We start from the raw sequence: 20,968 nt of genomic DNA, 5'->3' as shown, positions 1-20,968 counted from the left end.
ACGACATCGGATTTTGGGCTACTCTGTGACTTGGTTGGAGATGGAGGATGCCTCCCTGCACCTGCATTGGGTTGAAGGAATTTGGCAATTACCCAGTTTTAGTGATTTTTGGGACAGCCATAGGAGGTCTAGGTATTGGGGAAGCTCTCTCTGGCCCGCTAGACTCACCCCTTGAACTTCTATCACAATTTGGTCTGGACTGTAACGGCACTACATGTTCCAATGCCCCACCCTGTTGCAAATATGGCATCGGGTAACTTTCTTTAGGGCACTCATACAGGTCCATGCCACTTTCCCTCGACCTCGCCCCATTCCTGGGACATTCCCACTGTTGTTCAGAGAGACTCCTTGCATTGCCTTTCCAAAACTGGGGTCGTTATCTAGTCCTTTGAACAGAACTTTAAGTTCCTTAGCCTCTCCATTCTGTGCCAAATGAGTTTGGGCTGTCTTGTACTTCTCCCTTAGCCCTTTTTGTTTCACTTCCAGTGTGTCACTACAATATTTCACATATTGTAAGTTCTCGTTAACAGGTTTGCTTTGCTAACGAAGGACACCTTGGGTGATTTCATTGATAATCTCCGGCCTCAGTCTAAATAGAAAGGATGAAAGAAACCTTCACATGTTATCTCCTAGCAGGTCATTCATCCTGCTGTGCTCTCTATACAACTGCATCAATCTCTCAAAGTAAGTGTGCACCAACTCTTTTGGCTCTTGAGAGGTTCTGAAAATCTTGAGCTAAATCATCACCTTTGGGGAACCTTCGTCCTTAGGTGTTTAATGACCTCATCATATTTGGTTTTGACGAAGGGCGAAGGAGCATTCGTCCCTGCCTACCGAGGCGGTTCCTGTGTTGGCCAATCAACAGTTCTTGTGCACTCTGCCCACAGGTCCTTGGGACCGCCATTTAAAAAAATACATCCAAGTCTTCCCCCAAAATTTTAGAGATGGCCACAATCTGTCCCATCTGGGTGTACCACTTTTTGGGACTTTCTCTAAGTTTTTGAAAGGTGTTCATGAAATGAAAGAGGTGTTCTCGCAACCATGAGAAATGCACACAGGCTCCTCCCTGCACTTCCCGCACTCCTTTGCCACTCTTCCTATAGCTCCTTCATTAATCCCGCTCTCTTTTGCTCCACCTTGACCTTCTCTTTCTTGGACCACAACTCTCATTCCCATCCTAGAATTCCTTTGCAACTTCTTTTGCTGGGTTATATTGATTCCATATTCATCCACCATCTTTTTTTACCATGCATGCGCCTCCCTTGACACTCTTGCTGCTTCCTTGATCTTGCCAAGCAAATCATTATCCCCGTAGTGTGCTAGATAATCCACCCCACATTTCATTTAACGATTTCCTCAAATTCTGTTTCAGCTCGATGAAACTGAACAGCTGCTGGGTTATATGGGGGTGGTCTAATACTAAGGAGCTCATCTCTAAAGGCGTCTTACTCCTTACTCTCTGTTTCTGTCTCCCTCTTTGGTTTCTCCTTTCCCTTCTCTTCAGTTTCTATCAGGGGATAGGCTCTAAAAGTCTCAATGACTTCCTCTCTACTCTTTCTCTACCTCTCCTCGTCCTGCACGCTTCTCCATGAATACACCAACTGCAGATGTTTTATTCAAATGTCTTTCTTTTCTTTTCACTTGCCATTTGTCCCCAGAGGCTTCAGACTTCGAACAATGTGGGCCTAGGTTGTGGTTTAAAATCGTACATTCTTCTCCTCAAATTCTCTATTCAAGGGATGTGGAAAATCCCACTTAATGGGAGTAGATCCTTAAACATTCTCATAAGAATGATTGACATTTAAAAGCTTTATATAGAGAATTAAAAGGCAAATTACATAGAATATTCCAAAAGTTAGTTTAATAGCAAAGCATGCAGATCATAGGTACAGAGAACTCATACAAATCTAAGGAAAATCCGGCATAGATTTGCCTACTAAGGGCAGGGAAATAAGATCTCCTGAACATAGAAATCTACATTCTTTGTATGGGACTTTAGACAAAGACATTCATACATTTTTACACCAGTACATGGTTCTCATGATATGCACCATTAGGGACCGAGAAAGAAGAAACATAGTACTATAGAATACACTTGAAGTTTCTCTCATGGTAGTAATACAATATGGGTTTGCAGACATTCTCAGAGTTATATTCGAGCACTTAAATTGATACGCTATATACCGATAGCATGGGACAGTTGAAATGTCTCTGGGAACACTCTCTTTTTATTGGAATGAGTCTCGCAATTCTTCATTTAGAACAAGAAGAACAGCAGCAACCATCACATGATATATTGTGGCTTCTCTGCAAGATGGAGGGGAGCGTAAACACCAGCTAGGTTCGAGTAAACTCAATTTATGATGCGTTTAATATGCTTGAAGAAAACACCTCCCACACCTTTCTGTTAGTTATTGCTGTATCTGGGTGTTAAACCGGTACTAACAATGGGGAAGCCTGTGCCCAGAGTTAGCATGAGTAAAGCTGGCACCCCACGACCACAACGCTCAGAATCACAGCTGCCATACTGTGTGCACTTTAACCGCTGGATGTAAACAGAGATAGTCTGGAAACGTGTGCCTCCAGACTACCTTCATTTACAAATACTCACAGGACATTTGTGCCACCCCCTGGCAACGCAGCAGGGGACCCCAGATGGGGTGCACCCCATTGTTTGAAGATCTGTGTAGTGTAAGGTGACTGATCTGCCCAGTTATACATGCATTTAGGAGGTGTTATAACATGTAACCGACCGGGCCTCTATTCTGGTGGCCTGTCAGATTCCAACCTGTCATTTGATCTGCTCTCACCCAACAGTAACAGCCTTTCGGAGATGCCAGCAAGACGTAGGTCCATCTCAGCCCTCTCCAGGTCAAACAACTTCTTTTTCTGAGGCAATAAACAAAATGCTGTCCAACCGATGTAGACAATGAGCGCCCTCTACTGGCCGCCCGTCTGTTCTCATCACATATTTGCTTTTCATTACGGTATATCGCTTTTATCTTCCTTTTGTATGTACGGCACAGTGGCCATCAGTTTCTTCTTACAAACATGTTCCTTTCTTTGAAACATCTGTACCCGTCCGTACCGCGATTCTAGCTCTTAAAAAAGTTCATTAATTTCCTCCTTTGTGATTATTACTCTTTGGACTCCATGAAATAATTATTTTCACAATCCATTAGCATAACGACATGTTCTATATACATGCTCGTTTAAGACATAAATGCCCTGTTATAGTCTGTTTAATACCTCTTCTTTATTATTCATCTTTTATTTCCAAGTTATTTCGTATTTCACAGTGAACTGTATGGTAAAATCTCCCTTTGAAACTCACATTACATTCATTTTTGCCACAGGCCAATTGCTGATAGTTTTACAAGTTCCTTCACTTCTCCTCTCTCTGAGGGGAGCGTGCATGTCCACTTGACTCATCAATTCAGTTTTCTGAACCGTGTCTGCCATTTTGTTAATACCAATTCCTGCTCCAATCCTTGGTTGTACGGTCTACCAGTTAACTCCATGCCCTTCGGACATAACATTGGCACTTCGATATAAGCACACAGTGTGGCCGACTCTTCCCCAGATCCATCAGCATTTCAGAGAGGAACCCAAATGTACTTCAGCTTTCGTCTCTTTCTGTCCATTTCTTGTGTTTTTTTCCAACAATTCTTCAAACAATCAATTGCTTGTAAAGTGCGACTACTCACCCGTAAGGGTCTCAAGGCGCTGTGGGAGGGGTGGTGGAAGGGGGATGAGAGCTGCTGGTCCATCGAAGGCGCTTTGACGCGGTCAAAGAGCCAGGTCTTGAGGTCCTTCCTGAATTGAGGTAGTGACGGTGATTGCCTGAGATGGAGAGGGATGGAGTTCCAGGTCTTTGCAGCGAGGTAGGAAAAGGATCTTTCTCACGCCGTGGTCTTGCGGATCCCTGGGACGGTAGCCAGGGCCATTTGGGTGGAGCAGAGGTCTCTGGTGGGTATGTGGAATGCGAGGCGGTGGTTGAGGTATGCAGGTCCCGCGTAGTGTAGGGCTATGTAGGAGTGTGTGAGGAGCTTGAAGGTGATTATTTTGCTGACTGGGAGATGTGGTAATCTCTGAGGTGTCTGGTGATGTGGCTTCAGCGGGGTATGTTCAGGATGAGTCTGGCGGAGGGGTTCTTGATGTTATGCAGTTTCTCAAGGAGTTTCTAAGTGATGCCAGCGTAGTGTGTGTTGCCGTAGTTGACTATGCTGCTGACGAGTGCGTGGGTGACCATCTTTCTGGACTCGGTGGGGCTCTATTCAAAGTTTTTGGGAGCAGGCATACTGTGTGGAAGCAGGATGGTGCGACGGTGTTAATCTGGTGGTTCATGGCGAGCTAGGAGTCCAGGATGATGCTGAGATTGCACGTGTGGTCGGTTGGTGTGGGAAGGTTCCAGGTGCTGTGGGCCACCAGGAGTTGTCCCAGGCAGATGGGGTGGAGCCCATGATGAGGTCTTCGGTCTTTTCTGAGTTGAGCTTGAGACAGCTTTTTTTCATCCAGGCAGCGACAGCCTACATCCCGTTGTGAAAGTTGTACTTGGTGACTTAGCGATGTTTTGGTGGTGCGCAGAGTCCAGTGCACATTACATTATAATAAACAGCAGAAGTAAAGTACACTTTGAAACACAGGTACGGTACAGAAATAACATTCATTGAACCTGTAGATCTGAAAACAAACCCGGTAACACCGTGCAGGGCACTCCAACCGAGGAAAGACGGGCCAAGGCTGCCTCCTGCCTGCGGGGCATAGGCTGATAGCTTGCAGCTTAGCGGACCAGTGTCCAATGAGGGGTCAGTGATCCCCGCTGGTGCGAGGGGTAATAACCACAGATCCATCAACAAGGGTCTCACAGCGCATGAGCCACCCCTAGTGTTGTCGGTTTCAATAGACAAGCGAGGTTTCTGTCGCCGATCCCTGCGTATCCCGCGGGTGCAAAACCTGTTCCCACCTGAACATATACGTCCATTTGATTTTCTGTCCATTAATGAGCATGCTGCAGTGTGAGGTGTGCATTTTGTACTACAGAACACGTAGATGTCAGAATGCTTGTATATTTGCTATTAAACACCAGATACCTCTGCAGAAATCGATGGCTCGCTTATGCTATATAAGTACGTATTGGTATATATATAGTACAAAACGAGCAGGGGAGAGCCGCATTTCATGGAGGTGTTCGGAAACGATACTAGATCGTGTGTATTGAGTAGGTAATTACATCTTTCAATTACACAATTTCATAAGGTCGAGTGGTTTCCTCATCTGTTAGTCCCAGCTGGCTTCACACACTTTAGGTGACCTAACAGCGATTGAAGTATAAATACACGTGAGACACAACGCCCCGGGTTTTCTCGGACATGTTTGCCTGACTCAAAGAATCGTTTCCACTCGCGCTTTACTCGGGGAGGGCAGAGTCGGAGACACCGAACACTTCTCCTTTTGCCCAGAAAGGCTGCTGTTGAACATGAACAATTATGTTAGTAGCGAGGTACTGTACAGCCGAGTGTTGGCGTAGTGTTTCTTTTATGTTTGCTACCACGTCACCGCTTGTACCTCCCTGTCTCGGAGGTATTTATGTGACGTCACGGTAGGAGGTCGCTAGTAGCCATTTTGTGCTTCCACCAGTCGGCTGCAATTGTTCTGGTCTCTCGTGGGCCTCTGTGCATTATCTTCAATAAAGAAGTTCATTCATGAACAGCGTAATCTCTTTATTCCTGCCGTAACAACTGGCGACGAGGGTCTGGCTGCTGCACGGGGCCCGCGAGGGAAAAACGGCTCTGTACGGCGGGGGTGACCGCCGTCTTTAAGCCGGTGACGGAGCTGGAGGTATCGCGTACAGGCGGACGCTACCTTCGGCGCTGCGGCGACTCCGTGATTGACTGGGAGTCCCCTCTGCTTCAAATAAGTGCATCGCTGCTGAGGTGCGGGAATTCCGCCGGCCGGCGGACTGCATACCAGGAGGAGCACGTGGTCGGCTCTACTCGCTGAAGAGTTGCAGTTGGGATCAATCACCGCCATTCCGGCCACTCCCATGCTTCCCTGCCCCACTCACGCGCTCTGGGGCGCTCCAGATGACATATCGGTTTACCTGAGGGTGATCTCCCGGAGAATAAGTGCTACGTACGTGTGCTTCCTAACGCGCACACGCCAGGTAACGGCGCGCAGAGCCGCATGACGGTGCCCGCGGGGTGCCGAGCAGGTTAGCGTCAGCTCAATCTGGTGCATGGTGGTGTGCATCTTCCCTGCCCTGCGCTTAGAACTTGATTGGCTTGCACGTGATAAGTGCTGTTGGGCATAGTGCTTTTGCTTTCATTTATACAGCACGTCAAGAAGCCTCTCTGGGCTGCATGTTGGATTCATAAACTGTTCTACTTTGAGTGTGTTGAGCGACGGAGTGCTTTTTCGCGCTACTCCCGCGCCCAAGGGGTGCTGCAAGGGAAGTACAGCGCCATGGCTCAGAGCAATAACATTTGTGTACCGCCTCTTTTCCTTGAGGAACCAGGCAGGCCTAGTATGAAATGGAAAAGTTGGCTGAGAGCCTTCGAAAATTACATTGTGTCCATTGATGGAAAAAAGTACGACGCTGAACGCCAAAAGGCTTTGCTATTTGGGCTGCTAGGTAAAGCGGGCCAAGAGATTTTTGACAGTCTTCCCGAGTATGAAAGTCCACCAGGGGTGTTCATTCCCCTGACTGAGTACCAGGAGGCTATGAAGCGGCTGGAAAAGCAGTTCTCGGAGGAAAGCAATATCATGGTTGGAAGGCACAAGTTTGCTTTGCGACGGCAGGAAGAAGGTGAAATTGAAGAGTATATAGCATGTTTGCGTGTCCTGTGAATTTGAGGACATGGCGGACACGTACATAAGGGACCAGGTAGTGTTTTACTGCTATTCGAAAAAGGTCCAGGAACGGTTGCTGACTTGTCGAAATCCTACATTGCAGGAGGTAGTGGATATCGCAAAGGGCATCGAGCATTCACTACTATCTACGAAAGAATTAGCAAGTACTAGCAATACCGCTAATGTATTTTATTTGCAGGAAAAGAAAAAATATGAGCATAAGCAGGCTGAAAGAACTTGGACTGACAAAAAAGCAGGAGGGAAGGCTTTGAGTTGTTTCAGGTGTGGTTCGCAGGACCACCTGGCAGATTGCAAAACATGTCCCGCACTGGGTAAAAAATGTATGAAATGTAAGAAATTGGGTCACTATTCCGCCTTGTGTAAAACGAGAAAATCTGGGGGGAATGTGAGGATAAGTGCTTTAAGTGATTGTGATCAAGATCAAAGTGAAAACATTGTTTTGTCTATAGATATGGCAGACGGTCACATAAAGGGTCCCATAGGTTCTGTTCTGATTGGGGCTGTAGAGTTGCCATTCACGGCAGATTCAGGTTCGCCCATAACCTTGGTATCTGACACAGTGTTCAAAGAACGTTGGCCCTCTGTAAATTTATGTGCGACTGATGTCAACCCGAAAGCGTTTGGTGAGCAGGAAATTGATATGAAGGGTTACTTCTGTGATACGCTCACCTTCAGAGGGAGGACGATTGACACCAAAATATATGTGGCAGTAAAAGGTAGGAATCTGGTGGGTTGGAAAGATCTAGCAAAATTAGGAGTTATTTTGGTTCCGGGGGCTGCCGACCCTATAGTGTTGAGAGAAGAGTGGGTGAACTATGTGCACACTGAGAAACAACAAGACGACGTTGAAAAGGTGCTGAACTCCTTTACCAATGTGTTTAAGAATGAGGTTGGTTGTGTGAAGGGTTTTGTGCACGAAATAAAGCTAAAAGGTGGGTCTGTGCCAGTAAAACATAGGGCTGAGCTGAAAACTGTTTTGGACGACCTAAAATCTGAAGGCGTTATTGAAGAAGCGGACGCTTCGGAATGGGTGTCAGCCATAGTTGTGTCTAAAAAGAAGAGGACTGGAGATATAAGGCTGTGTGTAGACCTTAGGTCCTTGAATAAGAGCATACTGGTCAATTGCCACCCACTCCCCAACATACAGAAAATACTGTTGTCTACCTCGGGGTCCAGATACTTTACGTTAATCGATTTGAAGTCGGCATACCACCAGGTGTGCTTGACTGAGGAGTCCAAACGGTTAACCACGTTCATAACCCCATTCGGAGCGTACAGGTATGTCAGGCTGCCCTTCGGGCTCGCCTCGGCATCGGGGGTTTTTCAAAAGTTGATGGACTTGTTGTTTGGAGGTATGAAGGGCGTCGAGGCGTTCCAGGACGACATCTTGATTCTTACAGGGAGTAGGGCAGAGCACCTGGAACTTCTGAGCAGGGTATTGGAAGTTCTGGGAGACAAAGGAATGACAGTATCCACAGATAAGTGTAAGTTCAAGGAGCCGAAAGTTGAGTATTTGGGCCACGTCTTGACTTCGGAAGGAATAGCGCAGAAGGACGACCTGGTTAACGCAATCAGGAATGCGCCTCGACCGGAAGATAAGGAAGCCCTGAAATCCTTCTTGGGGCTAAGTGAGTACTTCTCGAAGTTCATCCAAGGGTACGCGAACGAAGTGGAGCCCTTGAGGAAGTTGCTACGCAAAAACGAGAAGTAGGCATGGTCCGGTGAGCAAGACTTTGCGTTTGACTCTGTTAAGGATGCCATTGCTGGAGCTCCTGTGCTGAAACCGTACAATCCGGACATGAAGAACGTATTAACAGTTGATGCGAGTGCAAAGGGTATAGGAGCTGCCTTCTGCCAGCTGCAAGGGCAGAGTGAAAATACCATTGCTTTCATATCTCGAAGGCTGAGCGAGGCGGAGAAAAGCTATAGTACCATTGAACGCGAGACGCTTGCATGTGTCTGGGCTGTGGAGAAACTCAAAAACTACCTGTGGGGAAAGGTATTCCAGATTGTCACAGACCACAAGCCATTGGTGTACATGATGGACGGAGAAGGCCGCGGTAACGGGAAGGCGAGTTCGCGTCTGATACGATTGTTGTCTAAGCTACAGGAATATAATGTTACGATTAGACACATAAAAGGTGGGCTGAACAGCAGGGCGGATTGCCTGTCACGCCTGCCTGTGGGCGATCAAGATGACACTTCCCTTGATGACACCGAATGCGTGGTGGCATTGGTGGATGCCGCAATGATGTGTAATGGTTCAATCACAGAAGACGAATGGTTGAAGTGTCTTATGGAAGACAACACTATTCAGAAAGTGATGGCTCATCTGACGTCCAAATGGCCCCCTATCCGGAACCTGCAACACGAGCTGAAAAGCTTCCAACAAGTAAGCAAGGAGCTGACGATTGAAAACGGGTTTCTGAAACGACATGATCTATTCATACCTCCGGCGAGGCTGAGAGAGAAATTGATCACTATAGCTCATAAAGGTCACCCAGGGAGCACTGCTACCAAAAATCTTTTAAAACTGTATTACTGGTGGCCAGGAATGAGCGCTGATGTGTGCAAATACATAGACAAATGCGAACAGTGTTTGAAGGCTAATAAGCACTGGAAATTGAACAAAGGTGAGCTTCAGTTGGTGGAAATACCGATAGGTCCCTGGACAAAGGTGGCTATAGACTTTGCAGGGTCATTCACTTTGCTACCAGAGGAGTGCAGGTACCTTATTGTCTTGACCGATTACTATTCCAAATGGGTGCACTATAAGTTTGTCCGAGCAGTCACCACAGAGCGAGTGATACTGGTTTTACAAAAGATTTTCACAATGGAAGGGCAGCCAAAGGTCATAGTGTCGGACAATGGGACACAACTCGTGTCTAAACAAATGACTGATTTCTTCGCAAAATTGGGAATAAAACAAGAGAAAACACTGTTGTATAGTCCCAAGAGCAATGGACAGGTGGAAAGGATGAACCGATTCATTAAGGAGGGTGTTCAGCTTGCCATTGCGTCTAATTTAAATGTGAAGGAATTCATTAGTGAGAAAATATGCACGTACCATAATACTCCCCACGATGTCACGGGTCACACACCATTTTTTCTGATGCGGGGGAGGAGTTGTAACAGTATTCTCACGCCTAAATACAACAAGTGGTACAAGGTGGGTGAAAAGACAGAGGGCATACAAGATGAGGTGGTAAATGTCAGGGAGAGAGTCATATCCAAACAAGAAAAAGCTAAGAGGTATGCGGATGCAGCAAATAAAGCCAAGGTGAAAGAACTAGAGCAAGGCGATTGGGTGCTGGTAAAGAAACCATACAAGGTAGTGAAGGGAGAGTCCGTGTTTAGTCCCCCTACACGGGTGCATGAAGCGACCAAGGGAGCAGTCTGTTTGGAGGGCAAAGGATGGTGGAGTAAGGATCATGTGGTTAAGCTAAAAAAGGGCCAAGAAGAAATAATAATGAGAGGGAAACTTGGGCAAGATGATGTGTGCGAGGATAGCATTCTGGAATGGCAAGACGCTGTGGGTGGTGACCAGGGTTAGCACGACATGGAGAGCAAGCTGGGCAGGTCCATCCATGATAGTGCAAGAAGCAATAATGGTGGGGAGGACGATGTTGTAGTCTGTGAGTCGTCCAGCCCCATGGATCAAGTTAGGAGTAGGCCTAAGCGGGAGGGTGCATTAGATCAGCATGCGTGTAGCAGAAATCAAGGTTCCATCAACACGCAAATCGTAGTGCGCCCACGAACATGCTCCTCTAACAGATCAGGGAGAGAAATAAGAATGCCTAGACGATATGATGATTATATTGTGGAGTGACACAGCTTTATGTTATTTGTTTGTTAAGGAAGGGAGATGTTGAACATGAACAATTATGTTAGTAGCGAGTTACTGTACAGCCGAGTGTTGGCGTAGTGTTTCCTTTATGTTTGCTACCACGTCACCGCTTGTACCTCCCTGTCTCGGAGGTATTTAAGTGACGTCACGGTAGGAGGTCGCTAGTAGCCATTTTGTGCTTCCACCAGTCGGCTGCAATTGTTCTGGTCTCTCGTGGGCCTCTGTGCATTATCTTCAATAAAAAGTTCATTCATGAACAGCGTAATCTCTTTATTCCTGCCGTAACAGCTGCAATTCTCTTTTGGGCTCAGGGAATATACTAGGTGTCGCCCCCAAAAAATTAAGGGGTAACACGACATTACGGCCTCACTCTCTCAACAATGGGCTAAGGCGATCTGATCTCTTTGGCACCTCCATAAGTGTACGATACCAGAGCCCCGATTTTCAAACTTTTATAATCTGGAAACTAGAGTCTCCTCGTTCTCTGGCCTGAATGGTTTGTTCATTATATGCCTGATGGCCAAAGACCCCATAGCCGAGCATACTCAGCACTGTGCTGAAAAACAAACACTTCTCTATACCATTTCCTTGAGTGTAAAACATTATTTTGTTATTTAAACCATGCAAATGAGCCGTACAGACCACAGAAGCATTATTTTCATCTCACTTGCATCCCTCCATGGGGGACTCTAAGGATTCCACCGCCTGCTTTAGCATTCATATCCGACATTCATATGCAATATGACATTTGGCTACCTCATGGAACAAACTGAATTTACCAGATTTTAGTGAGCACAGTTGCTTCATTATGCTTCAATATGAATGTCATAATTATGTCCCTGTGATGGATCTGTGGGTGCATGTACAGACTGCTGTCTTGCCTCCTGCTCTGATTTCATGCACACTCACCCTGCACCAATCTGCCGGCCAAACCTGGCAGTTCACTGTTTATACTTCAGCCAGGCAAGGGAGTGACTCTCTTATCTCAATGCTGCCTAATGCTTGGAGTTCAGGCAGGTCACCTGAAATATTTATCTGAGGCCCTCCATCTTATCTGCAGTGCTCCTAATGAGGTAGGGAGGTTACTTTACTGAGATACGTTTCAGTAACCTGGGTGTAGTGAGTTGTTTATGAACAGATAACATAGTGCCTCCATGCAAGGGCAACACCTAGGAGTAGGAGGGATAGTGCCTAGAAGAAGCACATGATAGCGAATTTCCCAGAACCTGTTTTGTGTAACTTACAAGCAATAACCGAAAGGGTTAACAATATATTAAGAAGCTGTTTGTGCATAATTCCTTAGTGAAGCAAGACCGAGGCACATGGAGCTTCTTGGCACTATGAACTTTCATAACTTACGTAAGATGTACCATGAGAGTGGAAGAAGCTGGAAAGTGTCCCGTTTTCATTAAACATAGTTGTCACATGCTCACGTACATTGATGCTTCATAGTTCATGACCGGATGGCTACACGTCCAGGAATTGATCACACTATTTTGGCAAGAGCCACGTTTGGTAACCAGCCCCTCCAACCTTCGAGAGGGAGCCCCGTGATATGCACCATGCAATGGGCAAAAGCATTTGCAAAGATATGTGACATACGGAATAATACAGTGAGGGACAGGAGGTTCTCAAGCTATAGGGTGGCCAACTTTTTACCTATAAGAGACTGTGCAACTCGCCGTTGGTTGGAGATTATCGGCTCTTCCCTGGTGCGACTCGCCTTGGACCTGGATTGAAGAGTGAATTTTCTTGAACAAACGCAACTCAAAGCAATGCAACAAAGGGACGAATTTGATGGGCATTTTGCTTTGTTGTAGATGTCTCTCTACTCCTCAAGGAATATGTTATTGATTGTCTTTATTTTCACCTTCAATCTTTCTATTATAAGATGGGTGGGCTACAAAAACTTCTACGTCAGGGTTTGGTGTAGTCTCCTGTGTTGAGGAAAAATAGCATGATTGCACCTTTGTCCTAGGGACTCAGTGCTCGGCTTTAAGATACTAACTCTAATTGCCGGGTTGGATTTGTTTCTTAGTAACAAGTGTATCTCGGATAGGAATTTATATCTAAGGTCTTAGGACAAATCATAGGATACCTTGAGAGAGACCCTGATTCTGAATTTAGACTCTTCTGCACACTCAGACAGACATCTGGTATTTCTGCAATAAGGACTGCTCAGACTAACTAAAACTAGATTAAAAAAGATTCCGAAATGTTCCCAGAATCACAGAATTGCCAGTCAAGTGCAGAGGCCTGGATTAAATCACCTCACCTCAGCTGCTTAGACACCACACCATATCTCCCCACTCAAGCACAGACAAACTCGACTATCCATTGCCGTTCCCTGTGTCATTGTGTGATTGTGGGTGTAAGAGGAACGCCCAGCTGCACGGTGCAACATTAATGCCTTCAAGTCCGGTCAGAATGTCTCGTTATATACCCCAAACAAATTACAGAGATGCACAGATAAGACATTCCACTGCTATCAAAAGGCAGGATCAGATTTCGGTACCAAAAGCAGGACACTGCACGACTCAAGTGTTACTTTTACAAATGGACAGAGGTACCTTAGAAAGTGAAGCCAGTACTTCAGAGAGGACATAAGTGCCAGGGAGGGTGAAATCCGCTCATGTTTGTGGCATGTACAGAATGTAGACAGGGTCCCAGCAGCACGTTACACTCCCGCAGTCGGCCTATTTTGAGACTCAGCTCAAACAGGCTCTGCTGACGTCCAAATGCCTTTCACATCTTTGCTTTTACTGATCCTCGTCATCGCGCCCCATGCAGCAAACTGAAATCCTCGCTCCCTCGCTGTCACTGTCTTCTTAAAATTAAAATGTGTCTTGTATAATTAGTATAATAGTTGAATTGTCTTTTTCTTTCTTTTATCTACTCTAGCATTCTAATAGTTCTAGATAAAAATTGTTGCACACAGAACTCCGGGATGGACAGGCGCCTGGGCACTGCCATGGCTTTAGAAGTGTCCAATGAATGTAACAGTTGAGCAACATGTATGTAAACGTAATGTTAAGGTATCCTATGTTAATGGCAGACTCCTCACCATATATGTATGTGGCAAAATGTGCGATGTGATTTTGTGCAACATTGCAAATAAAAATAAGTAAAAAATATATATATATGGTTATGTGGGGAAATGTTTCCCCATGTTTAAAATGTAATTTTTCCCGAGGAAAGAAAGTAATTTCCCACAAACAGAAAGTTACGTTCATTCCATCGGGTCACTTAAAGATTTAAACCTTCTATCAAGCATGCACTTAGGTTTTCTACTGTAATGCTTACTGTAGGCCGCAGCTTGCACTAGCAAGCCTTAGCAAAGCCAATAGGTCTTAGCTCTAAATGTCAGGGATATTGCCTTTGCCAATGTTCTTTTCATTGCCATGTGCTTCGGAACATATGCATCAAGACACATGCTCAATCATGGAGTTTAATCTTGTGAAGGGTTTTCTATCAAGGAAAACCCATTCCAAGGTGTGGTGCATGTGCCATGACACATTTGTACACATGCATTGTGACAAAGGGGGGCCATTTTTGATTTGCAGTTTTAACATGCCAGACGTTCATGGCAGAATGGTAATCTAAAACTAAAAAATAAAGCGAAACATAAGTACACATCAATATTAAAAAGGAGGAGCGTAACACTTTGCAGCTGCTGGATTGTCATGAAAAAATAAACTAAAAAACATTTGTAAAAAGGAAGTACAGGATGGGGAGGATGGGGGAAGGAAAAAGAACATGCATAGTAGAGAGAGCAGAGAAACAAGTAGGGGAGAGACGAAACATATGCGCTCTCATAGACCACAAAAGAAAACAAGCATTGGCATAGCCAATAGGTCTCGCCTTTGGGACTTTATAAGTGTTTAGCCATGCAACAGTTGCATAACTAAATACTTAAAAGGTCCCAAAAGCGAGACCTATTGGCTATGCCAAGCGGCCGTGCAGCCGCGAAAGTTAAAGTGATCGCGATCGCATTCACGATCAAACATCAAAGCGGCCGCAAAAGTGAAAGTAATCACGGTAAAGCGCGGAGCGCGCGCCCGCACCTGCACTGTAGCTCTAGGCTGGCCTGGTAGCAGTTTTTGGAGCCCTCTCAATAAGTCTCGCCAGAGCAGCGCATGCGCTGGGTCCGGCGAGACCTAGAAACAGCACCCTCACGTCAAGATTAGAAGGATGCATCTCATCCAATCAGAACACTTTAAAATCAAAATATTCCTCCATGGGACATACACAAGACTAAGGAGGAAAGCCAAAGAATTCAGAGTATGTAACTGTGATAGACAGCAAAGCCTTCCAATCATGAGCAAAAGGGTGACATAAAGACCCATCTGAGTGTATGTTCTGTATTGGAAACAATAGGTCTGCCAAAGCTGTTGGTAGCCGAGAGTTAAAATAACCTTCAGCTGTCTGTATCTGAGACCTAAAGTCAGATGGAATTGGACATTCCTTTCTGCAATGAATTGCTGCTGCAAGAACTGTTGAACTCCTAAAACCGTGGGACATTAGAGTTCCAGTTTTGGGCCATGCGGAGTCTGTTAAACCTGCCCTGCAGAACATAGAAAATGCTTAGCTACCAGTCAGTTGTCTGACAAGGACTATTGGGCAAATCGTATAATCAAAAGGGGGACGTCAGAGCTTATTATTTATGGAGGTCCTGTTCCTGTGCTCCTAGGCATGTCAGTATATATCAGAAGGGAACAGTTCCTCTCTATGGGCCTGAGTAGGGAGTTTCAATGACTATCCACACAAATGTAGATGGTATCTGGGGGGATCTGCAAGTTCAGATCGTAATGCCCTGACACACCTGTTAGGGTGTCATGCTTCATCATTGGGCGCTCCTCGTCGGACCGGCGCTGCAATGTCCGACGGGCCTGGTGGCATCTTCATCGGAGATCTTTTTGATCTGAGAACGCCGTTTGGTGAAGGAGGATTGAAGGAGATCCGACAGGAAGACTGACGACAAAGATCAGATCCGCTGTGGAATCAGCTGAAACACAAGGCTGGATTACCAAGAATGAGGCTCAGTTTCTGGTGAACACACAGCCCAGAACTCCCGCATTCTACACTCTACCCAAAATTCATAAGGGAACCAATCCACCTCCTGGACGCCCGATAGTCTTTGGCATAGGATCATTATTGGAGCCCCTAAGCAAATTATGTGACCATTTTCTCCGCCCTCTGGTACAACGAATACCTTCATATCTTAAGGATACTAGGGACGTTCTTAACCTACTGGCTGACACTACCAGAAGTGGAGAGATCGACCTCATGATGACACTGGATGTAGAAGCTCTCTACACGAATATTCCCCAAGCAGAGACATTGAGGGTCATAGAAGAGCTCCTTCTGAAAGAAGAATGGACATCAGACACTCCGGTTTCCGTCATAATGGAATGTGCCACCATAGCCATGTGCGAAAACTACTTCCAATTCAAAGACCAATATTTCCACCAGACCCAAGGAACTTCCATGGGTAGTACCTTTGCGCCGAGCCTGGCATGCCTTTATGTCGCAGAATTTGAACGCCTCCATGTATCAAATAACAACGTCTACACCAATAACATTATTCTTTGGAAGCGCTACATTGACGACATCCTGATTCTGTGGAAAGGGGACTTAGAAACATGCGACAACTTCTTTACCTGGGTGAATTCTTTAGACCCTTACTTGAAATTTACCAGATCCATCTCCCCGACTGAAATCCATTTTTTGGACTTAACGATCACATTACAAGATGGCACTCTTTCGACCCACACCTACAAAAAACCAACGGATCGGAATAGTCTTCTACAGTATGAAAGCCACCATCCTAAGACCCTCAGGGATAATCTTCCCTTCGGCCAGTTCCTACGTCTTCGCAGGAACTGTGACAAGACCAGTGACTACAAAAAGGAGGCATCAACTTTAAGCAACCACCTTGAAGCACGCAACTACCCCACCACTATCATCAACAGATCCAACAAAAGAGCTCTCAACAACAACCGAGAGGCTCCGTTGGAACCAAGAATTAAGAAGACGGATGACACTCTTACTTGCGTCACCACCTACACACCGGAATCCAATAAAGTACAAAGAATTATTACAAAAAAGTGGAAGATTCTTGCCACAGGTACATTATCGTTACCGAAACCAAGGTTTGCCAATAAACGCACAAGTAACTTAAGTGACATCTTGGTACATACACGCCCAAAAACTACCAAAACAACAGCCCAAGGTACCCTATGGGGTTCTTCGCCAATTAGAGGTCACTATCCCTGTGGAGGATGTGGAGTATGCAATTTGACAAAGGCAACAAAAGATCTCAACCTAGAATTAGGCAAAATTTGGACTCAAAGAAACCATACTAATTGCAATTCCAGAAATTGTGTCTACATGATTACGTGCCCGTGAAACCTCCGCTACATAGGCATGACCTCACGTCCAGTAAAAACAAGAATCATGGAGCATCGGAGCATTATACGATGTGGGAGAACCACCACAAAAATGAGCACCCACTTTATTGCCAACCGACACGGACCGAACGAACTACACTGGACAGTACTTGAAAGTAACTCTGCTTGGTCCTGTCAAAAAACTTTTTGAAACTGAACAAAGGTGGATTTTCCGCCTTTCTACACATAAACAGGGGCTTAACGATGATATTTCATGGACAGAAGTTAATAACACAACAACATGATGAATGCCCATACTGCCATGATGAATACTTGAACATTTGCTTTCCTAGTCCCCCTTTAAGATATTGTCAAATAACCTATGGCCATAAACTAGACCAGGCACCGCTTTGTCTACAACTTCACGTTGTTGTTTGTCAAGGGACCTTTGGAACCTCTGATCACTAATAAATATAATTTGTCTACTTATGATCTATGATCATTGACCACCTGACAGCTAGCCCTGTGAAAATTGCCAAACCTGTCACTACTGGGTCAGGCATCCCGTTTCGGGACAATATGGCGTACGGGGTGGAAAATCTCACGAGATCCCGGTGTTCTAGCGCAACTTAAAATCCCGGGTTCTGACTTCCTACGGTAATATCCAGATGAGACCAAGACGAGTAGGATCTACTAAGAACCCGCTTCCTTCTTAGGGAAAGTCCGTCGCCTCTGCACCCTCTCCTTTGCAATCTCCGCGCCCTTGCGATAGACGCTAATTATGCAAATTACCCGCACGAAGCCGCAGCATGTCGGCTCACTGCACTCTCCTTTACGCGTTTACAGTTCACGGTCTTACACTCTGAGACCTTTTCGCATACGCGTCACCTACTCCGGTACTGCAACATGAGCCCATTAATAAAATCACTAACTATACATAAGACCGCTGAGCCGTTTTTACTGTGAGCACGGCATACAAACACTCAAATTTAATATCTATTTTTTCCGACACGGCACACTTGTGTTTCCCACTCATAGTCCGTCCACTTCGTTATTGTCGGGACACATACGGCGAATCGTCACCATTCCTCACGTATTATAGAGGTACTCAAACCCCCCCCCACACGAGCATGGAACTATAGGCAGGTGGGATATCATTCCCCCCTCCCCGTTACGTGAGCAACTAACGCTGTTACACTGCCCTGTTGTGATGTGAGTTAGTAACGCTGATGCTCACCATAGGCAAGCGAATAATTAATTCACACCCGCCTGGTTTCACTATATTTTGTCCTGTGATGTCTCAGTTGACAGTGTCATGTTTTTATGTTCTACTTACAAACTAGTCTACTCCCTGTCATGTAGTATACCCGTTCAAGTGGTCGGGTCGTCTTCCCTCATCTATGAGGCCTTCCATCCAACCTCTAGGAGGTAAGAATTGTTTTTATCCCTCTCACAATGTGTCCTTCCTCCCTTTTATGTGGTGTTACCTCTCACTTCAGTCATGTCATGTTCTTAACCCTGTCATGTCATGTTTTTAACGTAGACCTAGCGTTAGTTCATTATATTTTATTTTTAACTTCCTTTCCGCAAACTAATTGTTACTATATGAGACCGGTCTTGTCTGGTCCCTATAGGGTGATGTACTGGTTTTTAATCTAGCTGACTAGTCCACCTGTAAGAGTCTCTGATGGTATCCATACTCCTCTCCTCCCCCTCTCTCTCTTTTGGCCCTATCTATTTAGGTGGAACGCCATATCAAGAACCCTAGACTCAGGATCTTGAAATTAAGAAGGGGAGTTCTCATCCCTTGACTGACCACTAGTGGTCAGGTCATATCGGTCCTGAAGAAGTGTCGCTTTACTCTAGAGCACCAGACACGAAACATGTTGACCTAATCAACCATAGGCTACTCGAATACCCTCACTTATCATACGTAGCCTCACCATTTTTAATTAGTCCCAACCTTGAGTATTTAATAAAGTGAATTAACAAGGTCAGGGGACATTTTAAATCTCATTCTGCACTCTTTAGAAGACAATGCTTCTCCTATAGCCCCACGCACCTCACTCACCAAACGGCGTTCTCAGATTAAAAAGATCTCTGATAAAGATGCCACCAGGCCCGTCGGACATTGCAGCGCCGGTCCGACGAGGAGTGCCCAATGATGAAGCATGACACCCTAACAGGTGTGTGAGGGCATTACGATCTGAACTTGCAGATCCCCCCAGATACCATCCACATTTGTGTAGATAGTCATTGAAACTCCCTACTCAGGCCCATATAGAGGAACTGTTCCCTTCTGATATATATTGGGCAAATCTACACATGCTTTTAAGCAATCACAAAGCTTGCTTTGTGCAAAATGTAGGCTTTATGATTGCAAAAACCCAATTTGAACTCTACAAAACTGACATTGCAAGTTCCAATTGTCTTTGGTACTTGCAGCTGGTCCTTCAACAAGACAATGGAAAAAAGATGCATCCCTAATCCAGGTTATTGAAAGGAAATATATCAGTGATTTGAGACAAAGTCAAAGCACTGAGAGTTTGAAGACTGCAGGCAGTAATGGCAGTTCAACGCTAGTGCAGCTTTTTCACCTACAAGTCAATGCTATCAGAGATACTAGTTTAATTGAAGTAAACCACAGACTATAACAACCACAATGCATTAGGCTGTCACATAAACGCTCAGGAATGAGGTTAGCATCCGCGATGACTAGAATCAAGGTTGCCACCCTACTTAACATGCATGTATGCATTATGTGAGTTATGCCATGTTCTTTAGTATGTGTACAGGCTGGAAACAAAAGTATCATATCAGGCACAAGGAGTTAAATATCTGTGCAGTGAGATAAAATCTAATTTAATGGTGCTTTTTAGCATGTACCCTGTTGTTTTTCTCTGGAAAGTGTTTGGAAATGAGGAAGCTCTGAGAAGGTAAGCAACGATTTCTCGTTTTCACGATTGTAATAAATGTGTGAACATTGGTGTATTGGTATAACTGCTTCCAAAAACATACTTTTGCGGTATTGATTACAAAGCACTACATGCCCGAACTCTGAACAAAATTACGAGCTTCTTTGTACCATATCGACGAATGGAACTCACAGGTCAGCTAATCGAGGTCAGAGGTCACCTCACTGATTCAGGTAGAAAAAATATGGTGGGCGATCCCTTCTTTACTAGGGCTACTCCCTCTGGAGTTTGCAACACATCTTCCTGATACTTAAAAAGGACTTACTCAAATTTCAGGAGATCCTTAATGGCTGCACCTTCCCACTGTGGCACTGAGATAATCATGTTATCCCGGAGCAGATCTTCACAGCTTTATCCTAGTTCTACAGGTCAGATGCCTCTGGCTGGGCCACCCTGAACGGCAGGGCTGTGGACCTCTGCATGCTCAATGCTTTGACATAAGTGTGAAGTTTTTAGTGGTACAGCAGCACAACAGTCAATAGGTGGCCTGGGCGGGACTCATTCCTATAGATAGATGGTGCCTGCTGCTTGCCCTTGTGTTCCAACACGAGCGCTCCGAGGCAATTAATTGGGTGGTTAGTGGCGCTGTACAAAAACCCTAAACTAAAATGTTTATTTTCACTCAACTGGCATGAATATTATTATGTTTCAAATGTATGATACTGTACTAGCAAAACCTTGCTTAAATGCCTGTTTTAAAAAAAGATAGTTTCTACCTTTCAAGCAACATAGAAACTGGTGGGATCAAATTCTAAAATTTTGAACAGGGCATATCATAAGTGCTTGAAGTCATATATATTCGACTTCCCCTTTATATCTGCTTTCATTTTCGGAAGCACTCCTCTCTATGTCAGATAAGTATTTAGCTGACTAAAGTAATTACA

At 45.2% G+C, this 20,968-nt stretch overlaps 1 protein-coding gene across 5 annotated transcripts in view; it reads right to left on the bottom strand.

Annotated features, from left to right (window-relative positions):
• CCDC141 (coiled-coil domain containing 141) overlaps positions 1–20,968 on the bottom strand; it is a 635,983-nt gene that overhangs the window by 229,890 nt on the left and 385,125 nt on the right. The window lies entirely within an intron of this gene.

The sequence above is a fragment of the Triturus cristatus genome, chromosome 3_1 (genome assembly GCF_964204655.1).
Source record: "Triturus cristatus chromosome 3_1, aTriCri1.1, whole genome shotgun sequence".
NCBI classification, from domain to species: Eukaryota; Metazoa; Chordata; class Amphibia; order Caudata; family Salamandridae; genus Triturus; species Triturus cristatus.
This window is presented reverse-complemented; position numbering and strand designations above follow the sequence as displayed.